This window comes from Crinia signifera, chromosome 3 (assembly GCF_055691185.1).
Source record: "Crinia signifera chromosome 3, ASM5569118v1, whole genome shotgun sequence".
In the NCBI taxonomy this organism is placed as follows: Eukaryota; Metazoa; Chordata; class Amphibia; order Anura; family Myobatrachidae; genus Crinia; species Crinia signifera.
Genome location: NC_139219.1, coordinates 321,825,874 through 321,845,189, shown reverse-complemented (window position 1 = coordinate 321,845,189; position 19,316 = coordinate 321,825,874). Strand labels below are relative to the sequence as shown.

The following is a 19,316-nucleotide window of genomic DNA, read 5'->3' as shown; positions in this document are numbered from 1 at the left end:
GTCCTCTACTTTGAACACTTGATCCATATCAATGCCATTCATTATATAAGATAGGAGATTCTGATACTAAACCAGCCTCGTGTTAAGACTTACAGCAATCTAAAGTGTGGAATGGGCATTAACTTGCATCCTTATCAGATGTGGACACTCTGGTGTCTTTGAACCTCTAGCAAGTTATAATGATTATCATTGCTCCATACTCTAAGAGACACCATTAGAACCCTGGAAAGTTGCAGATCCTGAGTACACTGAAAATCTACAGTTGCTCACGAAACGTTTTCAACGCAGGGGATGTAGCTCAGTGGTAGAGCGCATGCTTTGCATGTATGAGGCCCCGGGTTCAATCCCCGGCATCTCCATCTTTTGCAAAATCAAGATTCTTGCTTAATTGTATGCATCCTCTCCAAAAGAGACGCCTTGAAAAGCCTTATTCTGCAATGCTCAGTAGGCAGTCATAGCATACATCCTGTGCGTCTTTCTACGAAGGTATGATACTGCTGATCAAACTAAATATAAAAATGTCTTTTACTTTGAACACTTGATCAATATCAATGCCATTCATTATATAAGATAGGAGATTCTGATACTAAACCAGCCTCGTGTTAAGACTTACAGCAATCTAAAGTGTGGAATGGGCATTAACTTGCATCCTTATCAGATGTGGACACTCTGGTGTCTTTGAACCTCTAGCAAGTTATAATGATTATCATTGCTCCATACTCTAAGAGACACCATTAGAACCCTGGAAAGCCGCAGATCCTGAGTACACTGAAAATCTACAGTTGCTCACGTAACATTTTCAACGCAGGGGATGTAGCTCAGTGGTAGAGCGCATGCTTTGCATGTATGAGGCCCCGGGTTCAATCCCCGGCATCTCCATCTTTTGCAAAATCAAGATTCTTGCTTAACTGTATGCATCCTCTCCAAAAGAGACGCCTTGAAAAGCCTTATTCTGCAATGCTCAGTAGGCAGTCATAGCATACATCCTGTAAGTCTTTCTACCAAGGTATGATACTGCTGATCAAACTAAATATAAAAATGTCCTCTACTTTGAACACTTGATCAATATCAATGCCATTCATTATATAAGATAGGAGATTCTGATACTAAACCAGCCTCGTGTTAAGACTTACAGCAATCTAAAGTGTGGAATGGGCAATAACTTGCATCCTTATCAGATGTGGACACTCTGGTGTCTTTGAACCTCTAGCAAGTTATAATGATTATCATTGCTCCATACTCTAAGAGACACCATTAGAACCCTGGAAAGTTGCAGATCCTGAGTACACTGAAAATCTACAGTTGCTCACAAAACGTTTTCAACGCAGGGGATGTAGCTCAGTGGTAGAGCGCATGCTTTGCATGTATGAGGCCCCGGGTTCAATCCCCGGCGTCTCCATCTTTTGCAAAATCAAGATTCTTGCTTAACTGTATGCATCCTCTCCAAAAGAGACGCCTTGAAAAGCCTTATTCTGCAATGCTTAGTAGGCAGTCATAGCATACATCCTGTGCGTCTTTCTACCAAGGTATGATACTGCTGATCAAACTAAATATAAAAATGTCCTCTACTTTGAACACTTGATCAATATCAATGCCATTCATTATATAAGATAGGAGATTCTGATACTAAACCAGCCTCGTGTTAAGACTTACAGCAATCTAAAGTGTGGAATGGGCATTAACTTGCATCCTTATCAGATGTGGACACTCTGGTGTCTTTGAACCTCTAGCAAGATATAATGATTATCATTGCTCCATACTCTAAGAGACACCATTAGAACCCTGGATAGTTGCAGATCCTGAGTACACTGAAAATCTACAGTTGCTCACGAAACATTTTAAACGCAGGGGATGTAGCTCAGTGGTAGAGCGCATGCTTTGCATGTATGAGGCCCCGGGTTCAATCCCCGGCATCTCCATCTTTTGCAAAATCAAGATTCTTGCTTAACTGTATGCATCCTTTTCAAAAGAGACGCCTTGAAAAGCCTTATTCTGCAATGCTCAGTAGGCAGTCATAGCATACATCCTGTGTGTCTTTCTACCAAGGTATGATACTGCTGATCAAACTAAATATAAAAATGTCCTCTACTTTGAACACTTGATCAATATCAATGCCATTCATTATATAAGATAGGAGATTCTGATACTAAACCAGCCTCGTGTTAAGACTTACAGCAATCTAAAGTGTGGAATGGGCATTAACTTGCATCCTTATCAGATGTGGGCACTCTGGTGTCTTTGAACCTCTAGCAAGTTATAATGATTATCATTGCTCCATACTCTAAGAGACACCATTAGAACCCTGGAAAGTCGCAGATCCTGAGTACACTGAAAATCTACAGTTGCTCACGAAAAATCTTCAACGCAGGGGATGTAGCTCAGTGGTAGAGCGCATGCTTCGCATGTATGAGGCCCCGGGTTCAATCCCCGGCGTCTCCACCTTTTGCAAAGTCAAGATTCTTACTTAACTGTATGCATCCTCTCCAAAAGAGACGCCTTGAAAAGCCTTATTCTGCAATGCTCAGTAGGCAGTCATAGCATACATCCTGTGCGTCTTTCTACCAAGGTATGATACTGCTGATCAAACTAAATATAAAAATGTCCTCTACTTTGAACACTTGATCAATATCAATGCCATTCATTATATAAAATAGGAGATTCTGATACTAAACCAGCCTCGTGTTAAGACTTACAGCAATCTAAAGTGTGGAATGGGCATTAACTTGCATCCTTATCAGATGTGGACACTCTGGTGTCTTTGAACCTCTAGCAAGTTATAATGATTATCATTGCTCCATACTCTAAGAGACACCATTAGAACCCTGGAAAGCCGCAGATCCTAAGTACACTGAAAATCTACAGTTGCTCACGAAACGTTTTCAACGCAGGGGATGTAGCTCAGTGGTAGAGCGCATGCTTTGCATGTATGAGGCCCCGGGTTCAATCCCCGGCATCTCCATCTTTTGCAAAATCAAGATTCTTGCTTAACTGTATGCATCCTTTTCAAAAGAGACGCCTTGAAAAGCCTTATTCTGCAATGCTCAGTAGGCAGTCATAGCATACATCCTGTGTGTCTTTCTACCAAGGTATGATACTGCTGATCAAACTAAATATAAAAATGTCCTCTACTTTGAACACTTGATCAATATCAATGCCATTCATTATATAAGATAGGAGATTCTGATACTAAACCAGCCTCGTGTTAAGACTTACAGCAATCTAAAGTGTGGAATGGGCATTAACTTGCATCCTTATCAGATGTGGGCACTCTGGTGTCTTTGAACCTCTAGCAAGTTATAATGATTATCATTGCTCCATACTCTAAGAGACACCATTAGAACCCTGGAAAGTCGCAGATCCTGAGTACACTGAAAATCTACAGTTGCTCACGAAACATTTTCAATGAGGGGATGTAGCTCAGTGGTAGAGCGCATGCTTCGCATGTATGAGGCCCCGGGTTCAATCCCCGGCGTCTCCACCTTAAGCAAAGTCAAGATTCTTGCTTAACTGTATGTATCCTCTCCAAAAGAGCAAAAGACCAACAAATGAATGATTGCACTCTAAATTGATGAACAAAGTTTAATTACAATTGAATAAGTTAACAAAAGTAATTTAAGAATGAATGATTGCACTTTAAATTAATGAGCAAAGTTTAATTACAATCGAATAATTTAACAAAACTAATTTCTTAAGAACAAAAGATATCTTTAAATACATTGGGCAGACAGGAGGATGGGTTTGGAATTTGATATAAAACATATAGAGGGAAATTTACTAAGATGTGAGTTGTATTTCACAATTGATGTTGCTATGGACAACCAGGCAAATACTATCTATTTTCTTCTAGTAGGTGTTAAAAAAATGAGAAGTAGTTTCTGATAGGTTGCCCATAGCAACATTCAATTTGAAACACAACTCACATCTTAGTATATTTCCCCCATAATGTTTTGCTCAAGAAACTCTTTCAATGTAGGGGATGTAGCTCAGTGGTAGAGCGCATGCTTTGCATGTATGAGGCCCCGGGTTCAATCCCCGGCATCTCCATCTTTTGCAAAATCAAGATTCTTGCTTAACTGTATGCATCCTCTCCAAAAGAGACGCCTTGAAAAGCCTTATTCTGCAATGCTCAGTAGGCAGTCATAGCATACATCCTTAGCGTCTTTCTACCAAGGTATGATACTGCTGATCAAACTAAATATAAAAATGTCCTCTACTTTGAACACTTGATCAATATCAATGCCATTCATTATATAAAATAGGAGATTCTGATACTAAACCAGCCTCGTGTTAAGACTTACAGCAATCTAAAGTGTGGAATGGGCATTAACTTGCATCCTTATCAGATGTGGACACTCTGGTGTCTTTGAACCTCTAGCAAGTTATAATGATTATCATTGCTCCATACTCTAAGAGACACCATTAGAACCCTGGAAAGCCGCAGATCCTGAGTACACTGAAAATCTACAGTTGCTCACGAAACATTTTCAACGCAGGGGATGTAGCTCAGTGGTAGAGCGCATGCTTCGCATGTATGAGGCCCCGGGTTCAATCCCCGGCATCTCCATCTTTTGCAAAATCAAGATTCTTGCTTAACTGTATGCATCCTCTCCAAAAGAGACGCCTTGAAAAGCCTTATTCTGCAATGCTCAGTAGGCAGTCATAGCATACATCCTGTGCGTCTTTCTACCAAGGTATGATACTGCTGATCAAACTAAATATAAAAATGTCCTCTACTTTGAACACTTGATCAATATCAATGCTATTCATTATATAAAATAGGAGATTCTGATACTAAACCAGCCTCGTGTTAAGACTTACAGCAATCTAAAGTGTGGAATGGGCATAAACTTGCATCCTTATCAGATGTGGACACTCTGGTGTCTTTGAACCTCTAGCAAGTTATAATGATTATCATTGCTCCATACTCTAAGAGACACCATTAGAACCCTGGAAAGTTGCAGATCCTGAGTACACTGAAAATCTACAGTTGCTCACGAAATGTTTTAAATGCAGGGGATGTAGCTCAGTGGTAGAGCGCATGCTTTGCATGTATGAGGCCCCGGGTTCAATCCCCGGCATCTCTATCTTTTGCAAAATCAAGATTCTTGCTTAACTGTATGCATCCTCTCCAAAAGAGACGCCTTGAAAATCCTTACTCTGCAATGCTCAGTAGGCAGTCATAGCATACATCCTGTGCGTCTTTCTACCAAGCTATGATACTGCTGATCAAACTAAATATAAAAATGTCCTCTACTTTGAACACTTGATCAATATCAATGCCATTCATTATATAAGATAGGAGATTCTGATACTAAACCAGCCTCGTGTTAAGACTTACAGCAATCTAAAGTGTGGAATGGGCATTAACTTGCATCCTTATCAGATGTGGGCACTCTGGTGTCTTTGAACCTCTAGCAAGTTATAATGATTATCATTGCTCCATACTCTAAGAGACACCATTAGAACCCTGGAAAGCCGCAGATCCTGAGTACACTGAAAATCTACAGTTGCTCACGAAACATTTTCAACGCAGGGGATGTAGCTCAGTGGTAGAGCGCATGCTTCGCATGTATGAGGCCCCGGGTTCAATCCCCGGCATCTCCATCTTTTGCAAAATCAAGATTCTTGCTTAACTGTATGCATCCTCTCCAAAAGAGACGCCTTGAAAAGCCTTATTCTGCAATGCTCAGTAGGCAGTCATAGCATACATCCTGTGCGTCTTTCTACCAAGGTATGATACTGCTGATCAAACTAAATATAAAAATGTCCTCTACTTTGAACACTTGATCAATATCAATGCCATTCATTATATAAGATAGGAGATTCTGATACTAAACCAGCCTCGTGTTAAGACTTACAGCAATCTAAAGTGTGGAATGGGCATTAACTTGCATCCTTATCAGATGTGGACACTCTGGTGTCTTTGAACCTCTAGCAAGTTATAATGATTATCATTGCTCCATACTCTAAGAGACACCATTAGAACCCTGGAAAGCCGCAGATCCTGAGTACACTGAAAATCTACAGTTGCTCACGAAACATTTTCAACGCAGGGGATGTAGCTCAGTGGTAGAGCGCATGCTTCGCATGTATGAGGCCCCGGGTTCAATCCCCGGCATCTCCATCTTTTGCAAAATCAAGATTCTTGCTTAACTGTATGCATCCTTTTCAAAAGAGACGCCTTGAAAAGCCTTATTCTGCAATGCTCAGTAGGCAGTCATAGCATACATCCTGTGTGTCTTTCTACCAAGGTATGATACTGCTGATCAAACTAAATATAAAAATGTCCTCTACTTTGAACACTTGATCAATATCAATGCCATTCATTATATAAGATAGGAGATTCTGATACTAAACCAGCCTCGTGTTAAGACTTACAGCAATCTAAAGTGTGGAATGGGCATTAACTTGCATCCTTATCAGATGTGGGCACTCTGGTGTCTTTGAACCTCTAGCAAGTTATAATGATTATCATTGCTCCATACTCTAAGAGACACCATTAGAACCCTGGAAAGTCGCAGATCCTGAGTACACTGAAAATCTACAGTTGCTCACGAAAAATCTTCAACGCAGGGGATGTAGCTCAGTGGTAGAGCGCATGCTTCGCATGTATGAGGCCCCGGGTTCAATCCCCGGCGTCTCCACCTTTTGCAAAGTCAAGATTCTTACTTAACTGTATGCATCCTCTCCAAAAGAGACGCCTTGAAAAGCCTTATTCTGCAATGCTCAGTAGGCAGTCATAGCATACATCCTGTGCGTCTTTCTACCAAGGTATGATACTGCTGATCAAACTAAATATAAAAATGTCCTCTACTTTGAACACTTGATCAATATCAATGCCATTCATTATATAAAATAGGAGATTCTGATACTAAACCAGCCTCGTGTTAAGACTTACAGCAATCTAAAGTGTGGAATGGGCATTAACTTGCATCCTTATCAGATGTGGACACTCTGGTGTCTTTGAACCTCTAGCAAGTTATAATGATTATCATTGCTCCATACTCTAAGAGACACCATTAGAACCCTGGAAAGCCGCAGATCCTAAGTACACTGAAAATCTACAGTTGCTCACGAAACGTTTTCAACGCAGGGGATGTAGCTCAGTGGTAGAGCGCATGCTTTGCATGTATGAGGCCCCGGGTTCAATCCCCGGCATCTCCATCTTTTGCAAAATCAAGATTCTTGCTTAACTGTATGCATCCTTTTCAAAAGAGACGCCTTGAAAAGCCTTATTCTGCAATGCTCAGTAGGCAGTCATAGCATACATCCTGTGTGTCTTTCTACCAAGGTATGATACTGCTGATCAAACTAAATATAAAAATGTCCTCTACTTTGAACACTTGATCAATATCAATGCCATTCATTATATAAGATAGGAGATTCTGATACTAAACCAGCCTCGTGTTAAGACTTACAGCAATCTAAAGTGTGGAATGGGCATTAACTTGCATCCTTATCAGATGTGGGCACTCTGGTGTCTTTGAACCTCTAGCAAGTTATAATGATTATCATTGCTCCATACTCTAAGAGACACCATTAGAACCCTGGAAAGTCGCAGATCCTGAGTACACTGAAAATCTACAGTTGCTCACGAAACATTTTCAATGAGGGGATGTAGCTCAGTGGTAGAGCGCATGCTTCGCATGTATGAGGCCCCGGGTTCAATCCCCGGCGTCTCCACCTTAAGCAAAGTCAAGATTCTTGCTTAACTGTATGTATCCTCTCCAAAAGAGCAAAAGACCAACAAATGAATGATTGCACTCTAAATTGATGAACAAAGTTTAATTACAATTGAATAAGTTAACAAAAGTAATTTAAGAATGAATGATTGCACTTTAAATTAATGAGCAAAGTTTAATTACAATCGAATAATTTAACAAAACTAATTTCTTAAGAACAAAAGATATCTTTAAATACATTGGGCAGACAGGAGGATGGGTTTGGAATTTGATATAAAACATATAGAGGGAAATTTACTAAGATGTGAGTTGTATTTCACAATTGATGTTGCTATGGACAACCAGGCAAATACTATCTATTTTCTTCTAGTAGGTGTTAAAAAAATGAGAAGTAGTTTCTGATAGGTTGCCCATAGCAACATTCAATTTGAAACACAACTCACATCTTAGTATATTTCCCCCATAATGTTTTGCTCAAGAAACTCTTTCAATGTAGGGGATGTAGCTCAGTGGTAGAGCGCATGCTTTGCATGTATGAGGCCCCGGGTTCAATCCCCGGCATCTCCATCTTTTGCAAAATCAAGATTCTTGCTTAACTGTATGCATCCTCTCCAAAAGAGACGCCTTGAAAAGCCTTATTCTGCAATGCTCAGTAGGCAGTCATAGCATACATCCTTAGCGTCTTTCTACCAAGGTATGATACTGCTGATCAAACTAAATATAAAAATGTCCTCTACTTTGAACACTTGATCAATATCAATGCCATTCATTATATAAAATAGGAGATTCTGATACTAAACCAGCCTCGTGTTAAGACTTACAGCAATCTAAAGTGTGGAATGGGCATTAACTTGCATCCTTATCAGATGTGGACACTCTGGTGTCTTTGAACCTCTAGCAAGTTATAATGATTATCATTGCTCCATACTCTAAGAGACACCATTAGAACCCTGGAAAGCCGCAGATCCTGAGTACACTGAAAATCTACAGTTGCTCACGAAACATTTTCAACGCAGGGGATGTAGCTCAGTGGTAGAGCGCATGCTTCGCATGTATGAGGCCCCGGGTTCAATCCCCGCCATCTCCATCTTTTGCAAAATCAAGATTCTTGCTTAACTGTATGCATCCTCTCCAAAAGAGACGCCTTGAAAAGCCTTATTCTGCAATGCTCAGTAGGCAGTCATAGCATACATCCTGTGCGTCTTTCTACCAAGGTATGATACTGCTGATCAAACTAAATATAAAAATGTCCTCTACTTTGAACACTTGATCAATATCAATGCTATTCATTATATAAAATAGGAGATTCTGATACTAAACCAGCCTCGTGTTAAGACTTACAGCAATCTAAAGTGTGGAATGGGCATAAACTTGCATCCTTATCAGATGTGGACACTCTGGTGTCTTTGAACCTCTAGCAAGTTATAATGATTATCATTGCTCCATACTCTAAGAGACACCATTAGAACCCTGGAAAGTTGCAGATCCTGAGTACACTGAAAATCTACAGTTGCTCACGAAATGTTTTAAATGCAGGGGATGTAGCTCAGTGGTAGAGCGCATGCTTTGCATGTATGAGGCCCTGGGTTCAATCCCCGGCATCTCTATCTTTTGCAAAATCAAGATTCTTGCTTAACTGTATGCATCCTCTCCAAAAGAGACGCCTTGAAAATCCTTACTCTGCAATGCTCAGTAGGCAGTCATAGCATACATCCTGTGCGTCTTTCTACCAAGGTATGATACTGCTGATCAAACTAAATATAAAAATGTCCTCTACTTTGAACACTTGATCAATATCAATGCCATTCATTATATAAGATAGGAGATTCTGATACTAAACCAGCCTCGTGTTAAGACTTACAGCAATCTAAAGTGTGGAATGGGCATTAACTTGCATCCTTATCAGATGTGGGCACTCTGGTGTCTTTGAACCTCTAGCAAGTTATAATGATTATCATTGCTCCATACTCTAAGAGACACCATTAGAACCCTGGAAAGCCGCAGATCCTGAGTACACTGAAAATCTACAGTTGCTCACGAAACATTTTCAACGCAGGGGATGTAGCTCAGTGGTAGAGCGCATGCTTCGCATGTATGAGGCCCCGGGTTCAATCCCCGGCATCTCCATCTTTTGCAAAATCAAGATTCTTGCTTAACTGTATGCATCCTCTCCAAAAGAGACGCCTTGAAAAGCCTTATTCTGCAATGCTCAGTAGGCAGTCATAGCATACATCCTGTGCGTCTTTCTACCAAGGTATGATACTGCTGATCAAACTAAATATAAAAATGTCCTCTACTTTGAACACTTGATCAATATCAATGCCATTCATTATATAAGATAGGAGATTCTGATACTAAACCAGCCTCGTGTTAAGACTTACAGCAATCTAAAGTGTGGAATGGGCATTAACTTGCATCCTTATCAGATGTGGACACTCTGGTGTCTTTGAACCTCTAGCAAGTTATAATGATTATCATTGCTCCATACTCTAAGAGACACCATTAGAACCCTGGAAAGTTGCAGATCCTGACTACACTGAAAATCTACAGTTGCTCACGAAACATTTTCAACGCAGGGGATGTAGCTCAGTGGTAGAGCGCATGCTTTGCATGTATGAGGCCCCGGGTTCAATCCCCGGAATCTCCATCTTTTGCAAAATCAAGATTCTTGCTTAACTGTATGCATCCTCTCCAAAAGAGACGCCTTGAAAAGCCTTATTCTGCAATGCTCAGTAGGCAGTCATAGCATACATCCTGTGCGTCTTTCTACCAAGGTATGATACTGCTGATCAAACTAAATATAAAAATGTCCTCTACTTTGAACACTTGATCAATATCAATGCCATTCATTATATAAAATAGGAGATTCTGATACTAAACCAGCCTCGTGTTAAGACTTACAGCAATCTAAAATGTGGAATGGGCATTAACTTGCATCCTTATCAGATGTGGACACTCTGGTGTCTTTGAACCTCTAGCAAGTTATAATGATTATCATTGCTCCATACTCTAAGAGACACCATTAGAACCCTGGAAAGCCGCAGATCATGAGTACACTGAAAATCTACAGTTGCTCACGAAACATTTTCAATGCAGGGGATGTAGCTCAGTGGTAGAGCGCATGCTTCGCATGTATGAGGCCCCAGGTTCAATCCCCGGCATCTCCATCTTTTGCAAAATCAAGATTTTTGCTTAACTGTATGCATCCTCTCCAAAAGAGACGCCTTGAAAAGCCTTATTCTGCAATGCTCAGTAGGCAGTCATAGCATACATCCTGTGCGTCTTTCTACCAAGGTATGATACTGCTGATCAAACTAAATATAAAAATGTCCTTTACTTTGAACACTTGATCAATATCAATGCCATTCATTATATAAGATAGGAGATTCTGATACTAAACCAGCCTCGTGTTAAGACTTACAGCAATCTAAAGTGTGGAATGGGCATTAACTTGCATCCTTATCAGATGTGGACACTCTAGTGTCTTTGAACCTCTAGCAAGTTATAATGATTATCATTGCTCCATACTCTAAGAGACACCATTAGAACCCTGGAAAGCCGCAGATCCTGAGTACACTGAAAATCTACAGTTGCTCATGAAACATTTTCAACGCAGGGGATGTAGCTCAGTGGTAGAGCGCATGCTTTGCATGTATGAGGCCCCGGGTTCAATCCCCGGCATCTCCATCTTTTGCAAAATCAAGATTCTTGCTTAACTGTATGCATCCTCTCCAAAAGAGACGCCTTGAAAAGCCTTATTCTGCAATGCTCAGTAGGCAGTCATAGCATACATCCTGTGCGTCTTTCTACCAAGGTATGATACTGCTGATCAAACTAAATATAAAAATGTCCTCTACTTTGAACACTTGATCAATATCAATGCCATTCATTATATAAGATAGGAGATTCTGATACTAAACCAGCCTCGTGTTAAGACTTACAGCAATCTAAAGTGTGGAATGGGCATTAACTTGCATCCTTATCAGATGTGGACACTCTGGTGTCTTTGAACCTCTAGCAAGTTATAATGATTATCATTGCTCCATACTCTAAGAGACACCATTAGAACCCTGGAAAGCCGCAGATCCTGAGTACACTGAAAATCTACAGTTGCTCACGAAACATTTTCAACGCAGGGGATGTAGCTCAGTGGTAGAGCGCATGCTTCGCATGTATGAGGCCCCGGGTTCAATCCCCGGCATCTCCATCTTTTGCAAAATCAAGATTCTTGCTTAACTGTATGCATCCTCTCCAAAAGAGACGCCTTGAAAAGCCTTATTCTGCAATGCTCAGTAGGCAGTCATAGCATACATCCTGTGCATCTTTCTACCAAGGTATGATACTGCTGATCAAACTAAATATAAAAATGTCCTCTACTTTGAACAATTGATCAATATCAATGCCATTCATTATATAAAATAGGAGATTCTGATACTAAACCAGCCTCGTGTTAAGACTTACAGCAATCTAAAGTGTGGAATGGGCATTAACTTGCATCCTTATCAGATGTGGACACTCTGGTGTCTTTGAACCTCTAGCAAGTTATAATGATTATCATTGCTCCATACTCTAAGAGACACCATTAGAACCCTGGAAAGTTGCAGATCCTGAGTACAATGAAAATCTACAGTTGCTCACGAAACGTTTTCAACGCAGGGGATGTAGCTCAGTGGTAGAGCGCATGCTTTGCATGTATGAGGCCCCGGGTTCAATCCCCGGCATCTCCATCTTTTGCAAAATCAAGATTCTTGCTTAACTGTATGCATCCTCTCCAAAAGAGACGCCTTAAAAAGCCTTATTCTGCAATGCTCAGTAGGCAGTCATAGCATACATCCTGTGCGTCTTTCTACCAAGGTATGATACTGCTGATCAAACTAAATATAAAAATGTCCTTTACTTTGAACACTTGATCAATATCAATGCCATTCATTATATAAGATAGGAGATTCTGATACTAAACCAGCCTCGTGTTAAGACTTACAGCAATCTAAAGTGTGGAATGGGCATTAACTTGCATCCTTATCAGATGTGGACACTCTGGTGTCTTTGAACCTCTAGCAAGTTATAATGATTATCATTGCTCCATACTCTAAGAGACACCATTAGAACCCTGGAAAGCCGCAGATCCTGAGTACACTGAAAATCTACAGTTGCTCACGAAACATTTTCATCGCAGGGGATGTAGCTCAGTGGTAGAGCGCATGCTTCGCATGTATGAGGCCCCGGGTTCAATCCCCGGCATCTCCATCTTTTGCAAAATCAAGATTCTTGCTTAACTGTATGCATCCTCTCCAAAAGAGACGCCTTGAAAAGCCTTATTCTGCAATGCTCAGTAGGCAGTCATAGCATACATCATGTGCGTCTTTCTACCAAGGTATGATACTGCTGATCAAACTAAATATAAAAATGTCCTCTACTTTGAACACTTGATCAATATCAATGCCATTCATTATATAAGATAGGAGATTCTGATACTAAACCAGCCTCGTGTTAAGACTTACAGCAATCTAAAGTGTGGAATGGGCATTAACTTGCATCCTTATCAGATGTGGACACTCTGGTGTCTTTGAACCTCTAGCAAGTTATAATGATTATCATTGCTCCATACTCTAAGAGACACCATTAGAACCCTGGAAAGTTGCAGATCCTGAGTACACTGAAAATCTACAGTTGCTCACGAAACGTTTTCAACGCAGGGGATGTAGCTCAGTGGTAGAGCGCATGCTTTGCATGTATGAGGCCCCGGGTTCAATCCCCGGCATCTCCATCTTTTGCAAAATCAAGATTCTTGCTTAACTGTATGCATCCTCTCCAAAAGAGACGCCTTGAAAAGCCTTATTCTGCAATGCTCAGTAGGCAGTCATAGCATACATCCTGTGCGTCTTTCTACCAAGGTATGATACTGCTGATCAAACTAAATATAAAAATGTCCTCTACTTTCAACACTTGATCAATATCAATGCCATTCATTATATAAAATAGGAGATTCTGATACTAAACCAGCCTCGTGTTAAGACTTACAGCAATCTAAAATGTGGAATGGGCATTAACTTGCATCCTTATCAGATGTGGACACTCTGGTGTCTTTGAACCTCTAGCAAGTTATAATGATTATCATTGCTCCATACTCTAAGAGACACCATTAGAACCCTGGAAAGTTGCAGATCCTGAGTACACTGAAAATCTACAGTTGCTCACGAAACGTTTTCAACCCAGGGGATTTTGCTCAGTGGTAGAGCGCATGCTTTGCATGTATGAGGCCCCGGGTTCAATCCCCGGCATCTCCAACTTTTGCAAAATCAAGATTCTTGCTTAACTGTATGCATCCTCTCCAAAAGAGACGCCTTGAAAAGCCTTATTCTGCAATGCTCAGTAGGCAGTCATAGCATACATCCTGTGCGTCTTTCTACCAAGGTATGATACTGCTGATCAAACTAAATATAAAAATGTCCTCTACTTTGAACACTTGATCAATATCAATGCCATTCATTATATAAAATAGGAGATTCTGATACTAAACCAGCCTCGTGTTAAGACTTACAGCAATCTAAAATGTGGAATGGGCATTAACTTGCATCCTTATCAGATGTGGACACTCTGGTGTCTTTGAACCTCTAGCAAGTTATAATGATTATCATTGCTCCATACTCTAAGAGACACCATTAGAACCCTGGAAAGTTGCAGATCCTGAGTACACTGAAAATCTACAGTTGCTCACGAAACGTTTTCAACGCAGGGGATGTAGCTCAGTGGTAGAGCGCATGCTTTGCATGTATGAGGCCCCGGGTTCAATCCCCGGCATCTCCATCTTTTGCAAAATCAAGATTCTTGCTTAACTGTATGCATCCTCTCCAAAAGAGACGCCTTGAAAAGCCTTATTCTGCAATGCTCAGTAGGCAGTCATAGCATACATCCTGTGCGTCTTTCTACCAAGGTATGATACTGCTGATCAAACTAAATATAAAAATGTCCTCTACTTTGAACACTTGATCAATATCAATGCCATTCATTATATAAAATAGGAGATTCTGATACTAAACCAGCCTCGTGTTAAGACTTACAGCAATCTAAAATGTGGAATGGGCATTAACTTGCATCCTTATCAGATGTGGACACTCTGGTGTCTTTGAACCTCTAGCAAGTTATAATGATTATCATTGCTCCATACTCTAAGAGACACCATTAGAACCCTGGAAAGTTGCAGATCCTGAGTACACTGAAAATCTACAGTTGCTCACGAAACGTTTTCAACCCAGGGGATTTTGCTCAGTGGTAGAGCGCATGCTTTGCATGTATGAGGCCCCGGGTTCAATCCCCGGCATCTCCAACTTTTGCAAAATCAAGATTCTTGCTTAACTGTATGCATCCTCTCCAAAAGAGACGCCTTGAAAAGCCTTATTCTGCAATGCTCAGTAGGCAGTCATAGCATACATCCTGTGCGTCTTTCTACCAAGGTATGATACTGCTGATCAAACTAAATATAAAAATGTCCTCTACTTTGAACACTTGATCAATATCAATGCCATTCATTATATAAAATAGGAGATTCTGATACTAAACCAGCCTCGTGTTAAGACTTACAGCAATCTAAAATGTGGAATGGGCATTAACTTGCATCCTTATCAGATGTGGACACTCTGGTGTCTTTGAACCTCTAGCAAGTTATAATGATTATCATTGCTCCATACTCTAAGAGACACCATTAGAACCCTGGAAAGTTGCAGATCCTGAGTACACTGAAAATCTACAGTTGCTCACGAAACGTTTTCAACGCAGGGGATGTAGCTCAGTGGTAGAGCGCATGCTTTGCATGTATGAGGCCCCGGGTTCAATCCCCGGCATCTCCATCTTTTGCAAAATCAAGATTCTTGCTTAACTGTATGCATCCTCTCCAAAAGAGACGCCTTGAAAAGCCTTATTCTGCAATGCTCAGTAGGCAGTCATAGCATACATCCTGTGCGTCTTTCTACCAAGGTATGATACTGCTGATCAAACTAAATATAAAAATGTCCTCTACTTTGAACACTTGATCCATATCAATGCCATACATTATATAAGATAGGAGATTCTGATACTAAACCAGCCTCGTGTTAAGACTTACAGCAATCTAAAGTGTGGAATGGGCATTAACTTGCATCCTTATCAGATGTGGACACTCTGGTGTCTTTGAACCTCTAGCAAGTTATAATGATTATCATTGCTCCATACTCTAAGAGACACCATTAGAACCCTGGAAAGTTGCAGATCCTGAGTACACTGAAAATCTACAGTTGCTCACGAAACGTTTTCAACGCAGGGGATGTAGCTCAGTGGTAGAGCGCATGCTTTGCATGTATGAGGCCCCGGGTTCAATCCCCGGCATCTCCATCTTTTGCAAAATCAAGATTCTTGCTTAACTGTATGCATCCTCTCCAAAAGAGACGCCTTGAAAAGCCTTATTCTGCAATGCTCAGTAGGCAGTCATAGCATACATCCTGTGCGTCTTTCTACCAAGGTATGATACTGCTGATCAAACTAAATATAAAAATGTCCTTTACTTTGAACACTTGATCAATATCAATGCCATTCATTATATAAGATAGGAGATTCTGATACTAAACCAGCCTCGTGTTAAGACTTACAGCAATCTAAAGTGTGGAATGGGCATTAACTTGCATCCTTATCAGATGTGGACACTCTGGTGTCTTTGAACCTCTAGCAAGTTATAATGATTATCATTGCTCCATACTCTAAGAGACACCATTAGAACCCTGGAAAGCCGCAGATCCTGAGTACACTGAAAATCTACAGTTGCTCACGAAACATTTTCAACGCAGGGGATGTAGCTCAGTGGTAGAGCGCATGCTTTGCATGTATGAGGCCCCGGGTTCAATCCCCGGCATCTCCATCTTTTGCAAAATCAAGATTCTTGCTTAACTGTATGCATCCTCTCCAAAAGAGACGCCTTGAAAAGCCTTATTCTGCAATGCTCAGTAGGCAGTCATAGCATACATCCTGTGCGTCTTTCTACCAAGGTATGATACTGCTGATCAAACTAAATATAAAAATGTCCTCTATTTTGAACACTTGATCAATATCAATGCCATTCATTATATAAGATAGGAGATTCTGATACTAAACCAGCCTCGTGTTAAGACTTACAGCAATCTAAAGTGTGGAATGGGCATTAACTTGCATCCTTATCAGATGTGGACACTCTGGTGTCTTTGAACCTCTAGCAAGTTATAATGATTATCATTGCTCCATACTCTAAGAGACACCATTAGAACCCTGGAAAGTTGCAGATCCTGAGTACACTAAAAATCTACAGTTGCTCACGAAACGTTTTCAACGCAGGGGATGTAGCTCAGTGGTAGAGCGCATGCTTTGCATGTATGAGGCCCCGGGTTCAATCCCCGGCATCTCCATCTTTTGCAAAATCAAGATTCTTGCTTAACTGTATGCATCCTCTCCAAAAGAGACGCCTTGAAAAGCCTTATTCTGCAATGCTCAGTAGGCAGTCATAGCATACATCCTGTGCGTCTTTCTACCAAGGTATGATACTGCTGATCAAACTAAATATAAAAATGTCCTTTACTTTGAACACTTGATCAATATCAATGCCATTCATTATATAAGATAGGAGATTCTGATACGAAACCAGCCTCGTGTTAAGACTTACAGCAATCTAAAGTGTGGAATGGGCATTAACTTGCATCCTTATCAGATGTGGACACTCTGGTGTCTTTGAACCTCTAGCAAGTTATAATGATTATCATTGCTCCATACTCTAAGAGACACCATTAGAACCCTGGAAAGCCGCAGATCCTGAGTACACTGAAAATCTACAGTTGCTCACGAAACATTTTCAACGCAGGGGATGTAGCTCAGTGGTAGAGCGCATGCTTTGCATGTATGAGGCCCTGGGTTCAATCCCCGGCATCTCCATCTTTTTCAAAATCAAGATTCTTGCTTAACTGTATGCATCCTCTCCAAAAGAGACGCCTTGAAAAGCCTTATTCTGCAATGCTCAGTAGGCAGTCATAGCATACATCCTGTGCGTCTTTCTACCAAGGTATGATACTGCTGATCAAACTAAATATAAAAATGTCCTCTACTTTGAACACTTGATCAATATCAATGCCATTCATTATATAAAATAGGAGATTCTGATACTAAACCAGCCTCGTGTTAAGACTTACAGCAATCTAAAATGTGGAATGGGCATTAACTTGCATCCTTATCAGATGTGGACACTCTGGTGTCTTTGAACCTCTAGCAAGTTATAATGATTATCATTGCTCCATACTCTAAGAGACACCATTAGAACCCTGGAAAGTTGCAGATCCTGAGTACACTGAAAATCTACAGTTGCTCACGAAACGTTTTCAACGCAGGGGATGTAGCTCAGTGGTAGAGCGCATGCTTTGCATGTATGAGGCCCCGGGTTCAATCCCCGGCATCTCCATCTTTTGCAAAATCAAGATTCTTGCTTAACTGTATGCATCCTCTCCAAAAGAGACGCCTTGAAAAGCCTTATTCTGCAATGCTCAGTAGGCAGTCATAGCATACACCCTGTGCGTCTTTCTACCAAGGTATGATACTGCTGATCAAACTAAATATAAAAATGTCCTCTACTTTGAACACTTGATCCATATCAATGCCATTCATTATATAAGATAGGAGATTCTGATACTAAACCAGCCTCGTGTTAAGACTTACAGCAATCTAAAGTGTGGAATGGGCATTAACTTGCATCCTTATCAGATGTGGACACTCTGGTGTCTTTGAACCTCTAGCAAGTTATAATGATTATCATTGCTCCATACTCTAAGAGACACCATTAGAACCCTGGAAAGTTGCAGATCCTGAGTACACTAAAAATCTACAGTTGCTCACGAAACGTTTTCAACGCAGGGGATGTAGCTCAGTGGTAGAGCGCATGCTTTGCATGTATGAGGCCCCGGGTTCAATCCCCGGCATCTCCATCTTTTGCAAAATCAAGATTCTTGCTTAACTGTATGCATCCTCTCCAAAAGAGACGCCTTGAAAAGCCTTATTCTGCAATGCTCAGTAGGCAGTCATAGCATACATCCTGTGCGTCTTTCTACCAAGGTATGATACTGCTGATCAAACTAAATATAAAAATGTCCTTTACTTTGAACACTTGATCAATATCAATGCCATTCATTATATAAGATAGGAGATTCTGATACGAAACCAGCCTCGTGTTAAGACTTACAGCAATCTAAAGTGTGGAATGGGCATTAACTTGCATCCTTATCAGATGTGGACACTCTGGTGTCTTTGAACCTCTAGCAAGTTATAATGATTATCATTGCTCCATACTCTAAGAGACACCATTAGAACCCTGGAAAGCCGCAGATCCTGAGTACACTGAAAATCTACAGTTGCTCACGAAACATTTTCAACGCAGGGGATGTAGCTCAGTGGTAGAGCGCATGCTTTGCATGTATGAGGCCCCGGGTTCAATCCCCGGCATCTCCATCTTTTGCAAAATCAAGATTCTTGCTTAACTGTATGCATCCTCTCCAAAAGAGACGCCTTGAAAAGCCTTACTCTGCAATGCTCAGTAGGCAGTCATAGCATACATCCTGTGCGTCTTTCTACCAAGGTATAATACTGCTGATCAAA

The 19,316-nt window shown here is 40.7% G+C and overlaps 37 non-coding genes across 37 annotated transcripts; all 37 read left to right on the top strand.

Annotated features, from left to right (window-relative positions):
- The first annotated feature begins 287 nt into the window (after window positions 1–287).
- Window positions 288–359, top strand: TRNAA-UGC (transfer RNA alanine (anticodon UGC)). Its single transcript has one exon. It is a non-coding gene; the product is annotated as a tRNA-Ala (tRNA).
- Window positions 360–807: 448 nt separating this feature from the next.
- TRNAA-UGC (transfer RNA alanine (anticodon UGC)) lies at window positions 808–879 on the top strand. Its single transcript has one exon. It is a non-coding gene; the product is annotated as a tRNA-Ala (tRNA).
- A 448-nt stretch (window positions 880–1,327) lies between these two features.
- On the top strand, window positions 1,328–1,399 carry TRNAA-UGC (transfer RNA alanine (anticodon UGC)). The gene has a single exon. It is a non-coding gene; the product is annotated as a tRNA-Ala (tRNA).
- Window positions 1,400–1,847: 448 nt separating this feature from the next.
- Window positions 1,848–1,919, top strand: TRNAA-UGC (transfer RNA alanine (anticodon UGC)). Its single transcript has one exon. It is a non-coding gene; the product is annotated as a tRNA-Ala (tRNA).
- A 448-nt stretch (window positions 1,920–2,367) lies between these two features.
- On the top strand, window positions 2,368–2,439 carry TRNAA-CGC (transfer RNA alanine (anticodon CGC)). The gene has a single exon. It is a non-coding gene; the product is annotated as a tRNA-Ala (tRNA).
- A 448-nt stretch (window positions 2,440–2,887) lies between these two features.
- TRNAA-UGC (transfer RNA alanine (anticodon UGC)) lies at window positions 2,888–2,959 on the top strand. Its single transcript has one exon. It is a non-coding gene; the product is annotated as a tRNA-Ala (tRNA).
- A 447-nt stretch (window positions 2,960–3,406) lies between these two features.
- On the top strand, window positions 3,407–3,478 carry TRNAA-CGC (transfer RNA alanine (anticodon CGC)). The gene has a single exon. It is a non-coding gene; the product is annotated as a tRNA-Ala (tRNA).
- A 494-nt stretch (window positions 3,479–3,972) lies between these two features.
- TRNAA-UGC (transfer RNA alanine (anticodon UGC)) lies at window positions 3,973–4,044 on the top strand. Its single transcript has one exon. It is a non-coding gene; the product is annotated as a tRNA-Ala (tRNA).
- Window positions 4,045–4,492: 448 nt separating this feature from the next.
- On the top strand, window positions 4,493–4,564 carry TRNAA-CGC (transfer RNA alanine (anticodon CGC)). Its single transcript has one exon. It is a non-coding gene; the product is annotated as a tRNA-Ala (tRNA).
- Window positions 4,565–5,012: 448 nt separating this feature from the next.
- Window positions 5,013–5,084, top strand: TRNAA-UGC (transfer RNA alanine (anticodon UGC)). The gene has a single exon. It is a non-coding gene; the product is annotated as a tRNA-Ala (tRNA).
- Window positions 5,085–5,532: 448 nt separating this feature from the next.
- TRNAA-CGC (transfer RNA alanine (anticodon CGC)) lies at window positions 5,533–5,604 on the top strand. Its single transcript has one exon. It is a non-coding gene; the product is annotated as a tRNA-Ala (tRNA).
- Window positions 5,605–6,052: 448 nt separating this feature from the next.
- On the top strand, window positions 6,053–6,124 carry TRNAA-CGC (transfer RNA alanine (anticodon CGC)). Its single transcript has one exon. It is a non-coding gene; the product is annotated as a tRNA-Ala (tRNA).
- Window positions 6,125–6,572: 448 nt separating this feature from the next.
- TRNAA-CGC (transfer RNA alanine (anticodon CGC)) lies at window positions 6,573–6,644 on the top strand. Its single transcript has one exon. It is a non-coding gene; the product is annotated as a tRNA-Ala (tRNA).
- A 448-nt stretch (window positions 6,645–7,092) lies between these two features.
- TRNAA-UGC (transfer RNA alanine (anticodon UGC)) lies at window positions 7,093–7,164 on the top strand. Its single transcript has one exon. It is a non-coding gene; the product is annotated as a tRNA-Ala (tRNA).
- Window positions 7,165–7,611: 447 nt separating this feature from the next.
- Window positions 7,612–7,683, top strand: TRNAA-CGC (transfer RNA alanine (anticodon CGC)). The gene has a single exon. It is a non-coding gene; the product is annotated as a tRNA-Ala (tRNA).
- A 494-nt stretch (window positions 7,684–8,177) lies between these two features.
- On the top strand, window positions 8,178–8,249 carry TRNAA-UGC (transfer RNA alanine (anticodon UGC)). Its single transcript has one exon. It is a non-coding gene; the product is annotated as a tRNA-Ala (tRNA).
- A 448-nt stretch (window positions 8,250–8,697) lies between these two features.
- TRNAA-CGC (transfer RNA alanine (anticodon CGC)) lies at window positions 8,698–8,769 on the top strand. Its single transcript has one exon. It is a non-coding gene; the product is annotated as a tRNA-Ala (tRNA).
- Window positions 8,770–9,217: 448 nt separating this feature from the next.
- On the top strand, window positions 9,218–9,289 carry TRNAA-UGC (transfer RNA alanine (anticodon UGC)). Its single transcript has one exon. It is a non-coding gene; the product is annotated as a tRNA-Ala (tRNA).
- A 448-nt stretch (window positions 9,290–9,737) lies between these two features.
- Window positions 9,738–9,809, top strand: TRNAA-CGC (transfer RNA alanine (anticodon CGC)). The gene has a single exon. It is a non-coding gene; the product is annotated as a tRNA-Ala (tRNA).
- A 448-nt stretch (window positions 9,810–10,257) lies between these two features.
- On the top strand, window positions 10,258–10,329 carry TRNAA-UGC (transfer RNA alanine (anticodon UGC)). Its single transcript has one exon. It is a non-coding gene; the product is annotated as a tRNA-Ala (tRNA).
- A 448-nt stretch (window positions 10,330–10,777) lies between these two features.
- TRNAA-CGC (transfer RNA alanine (anticodon CGC)) lies at window positions 10,778–10,849 on the top strand. The gene has a single exon. It is a non-coding gene; the product is annotated as a tRNA-Ala (tRNA).
- A 448-nt stretch (window positions 10,850–11,297) lies between these two features.
- Window positions 11,298–11,369, top strand: TRNAA-UGC (transfer RNA alanine (anticodon UGC)). The gene has a single exon. It is a non-coding gene; the product is annotated as a tRNA-Ala (tRNA).
- Window positions 11,370–11,817: 448 nt separating this feature from the next.
- Window positions 11,818–11,889, top strand: TRNAA-CGC (transfer RNA alanine (anticodon CGC)). The gene has a single exon. It is a non-coding gene; the product is annotated as a tRNA-Ala (tRNA).
- A 448-nt stretch (window positions 11,890–12,337) lies between these two features.
- TRNAA-UGC (transfer RNA alanine (anticodon UGC)) lies at window positions 12,338–12,409 on the top strand. Its single transcript has one exon. It is a non-coding gene; the product is annotated as a tRNA-Ala (tRNA).
- A 448-nt stretch (window positions 12,410–12,857) lies between these two features.
- Window positions 12,858–12,929, top strand: TRNAA-CGC (transfer RNA alanine (anticodon CGC)). The gene has a single exon. It is a non-coding gene; the product is annotated as a tRNA-Ala (tRNA).
- A 448-nt stretch (window positions 12,930–13,377) lies between these two features.
- On the top strand, window positions 13,378–13,449 carry TRNAA-UGC (transfer RNA alanine (anticodon UGC)). The gene has a single exon. It is a non-coding gene; the product is annotated as a tRNA-Ala (tRNA).
- Window positions 13,450–13,897: 448 nt separating this feature from the next.
- Window positions 13,898–13,969, top strand: TRNAA-UGC (transfer RNA alanine (anticodon UGC)). Its single transcript has one exon. It is a non-coding gene; the product is annotated as a tRNA-Ala (tRNA).
- Window positions 13,970–14,417: 448 nt separating this feature from the next.
- TRNAA-UGC (transfer RNA alanine (anticodon UGC)) lies at window positions 14,418–14,489 on the top strand. Its single transcript has one exon. It is a non-coding gene; the product is annotated as a tRNA-Ala (tRNA).
- A 448-nt stretch (window positions 14,490–14,937) lies between these two features.
- On the top strand, window positions 14,938–15,009 carry TRNAA-UGC (transfer RNA alanine (anticodon UGC)). The gene has a single exon. It is a non-coding gene; the product is annotated as a tRNA-Ala (tRNA).
- Window positions 15,010–15,457: 448 nt separating this feature from the next.
- On the top strand, window positions 15,458–15,529 carry TRNAA-UGC (transfer RNA alanine (anticodon UGC)). The gene has a single exon. It is a non-coding gene; the product is annotated as a tRNA-Ala (tRNA).
- Window positions 15,530–15,977: 448 nt separating this feature from the next.
- On the top strand, window positions 15,978–16,049 carry TRNAA-UGC (transfer RNA alanine (anticodon UGC)). The gene has a single exon. It is a non-coding gene; the product is annotated as a tRNA-Ala (tRNA).
- A 448-nt stretch (window positions 16,050–16,497) lies between these two features.
- Window positions 16,498–16,569, top strand: TRNAA-UGC (transfer RNA alanine (anticodon UGC)). The gene has a single exon. It is a non-coding gene; the product is annotated as a tRNA-Ala (tRNA).
- A 448-nt stretch (window positions 16,570–17,017) lies between these two features.
- On the top strand, window positions 17,018–17,089 carry TRNAA-UGC (transfer RNA alanine (anticodon UGC)). Its single transcript has one exon. It is a non-coding gene; the product is annotated as a tRNA-Ala (tRNA).
- Window positions 17,090–17,537: 448 nt separating this feature from the next.
- On the top strand, window positions 17,538–17,609 carry TRNAA-UGC (transfer RNA alanine (anticodon UGC)). The gene has a single exon. It is a non-coding gene; the product is annotated as a tRNA-Ala (tRNA).
- Window positions 17,610–18,057: 448 nt separating this feature from the next.
- On the top strand, window positions 18,058–18,129 carry TRNAA-UGC (transfer RNA alanine (anticodon UGC)). The gene has a single exon. It is a non-coding gene; the product is annotated as a tRNA-Ala (tRNA).
- A 448-nt stretch (window positions 18,130–18,577) lies between these two features.
- Window positions 18,578–18,649, top strand: TRNAA-UGC (transfer RNA alanine (anticodon UGC)). Its single transcript has one exon. It is a non-coding gene; the product is annotated as a tRNA-Ala (tRNA).
- Window positions 18,650–19,097: 448 nt separating this feature from the next.
- TRNAA-UGC (transfer RNA alanine (anticodon UGC)) lies at window positions 19,098–19,169 on the top strand. Its single transcript has one exon. It is a non-coding gene; the product is annotated as a tRNA-Ala (tRNA).
- The last annotated feature ends 147 nt before the right edge of the window (window positions 19,170–19,316 follow it).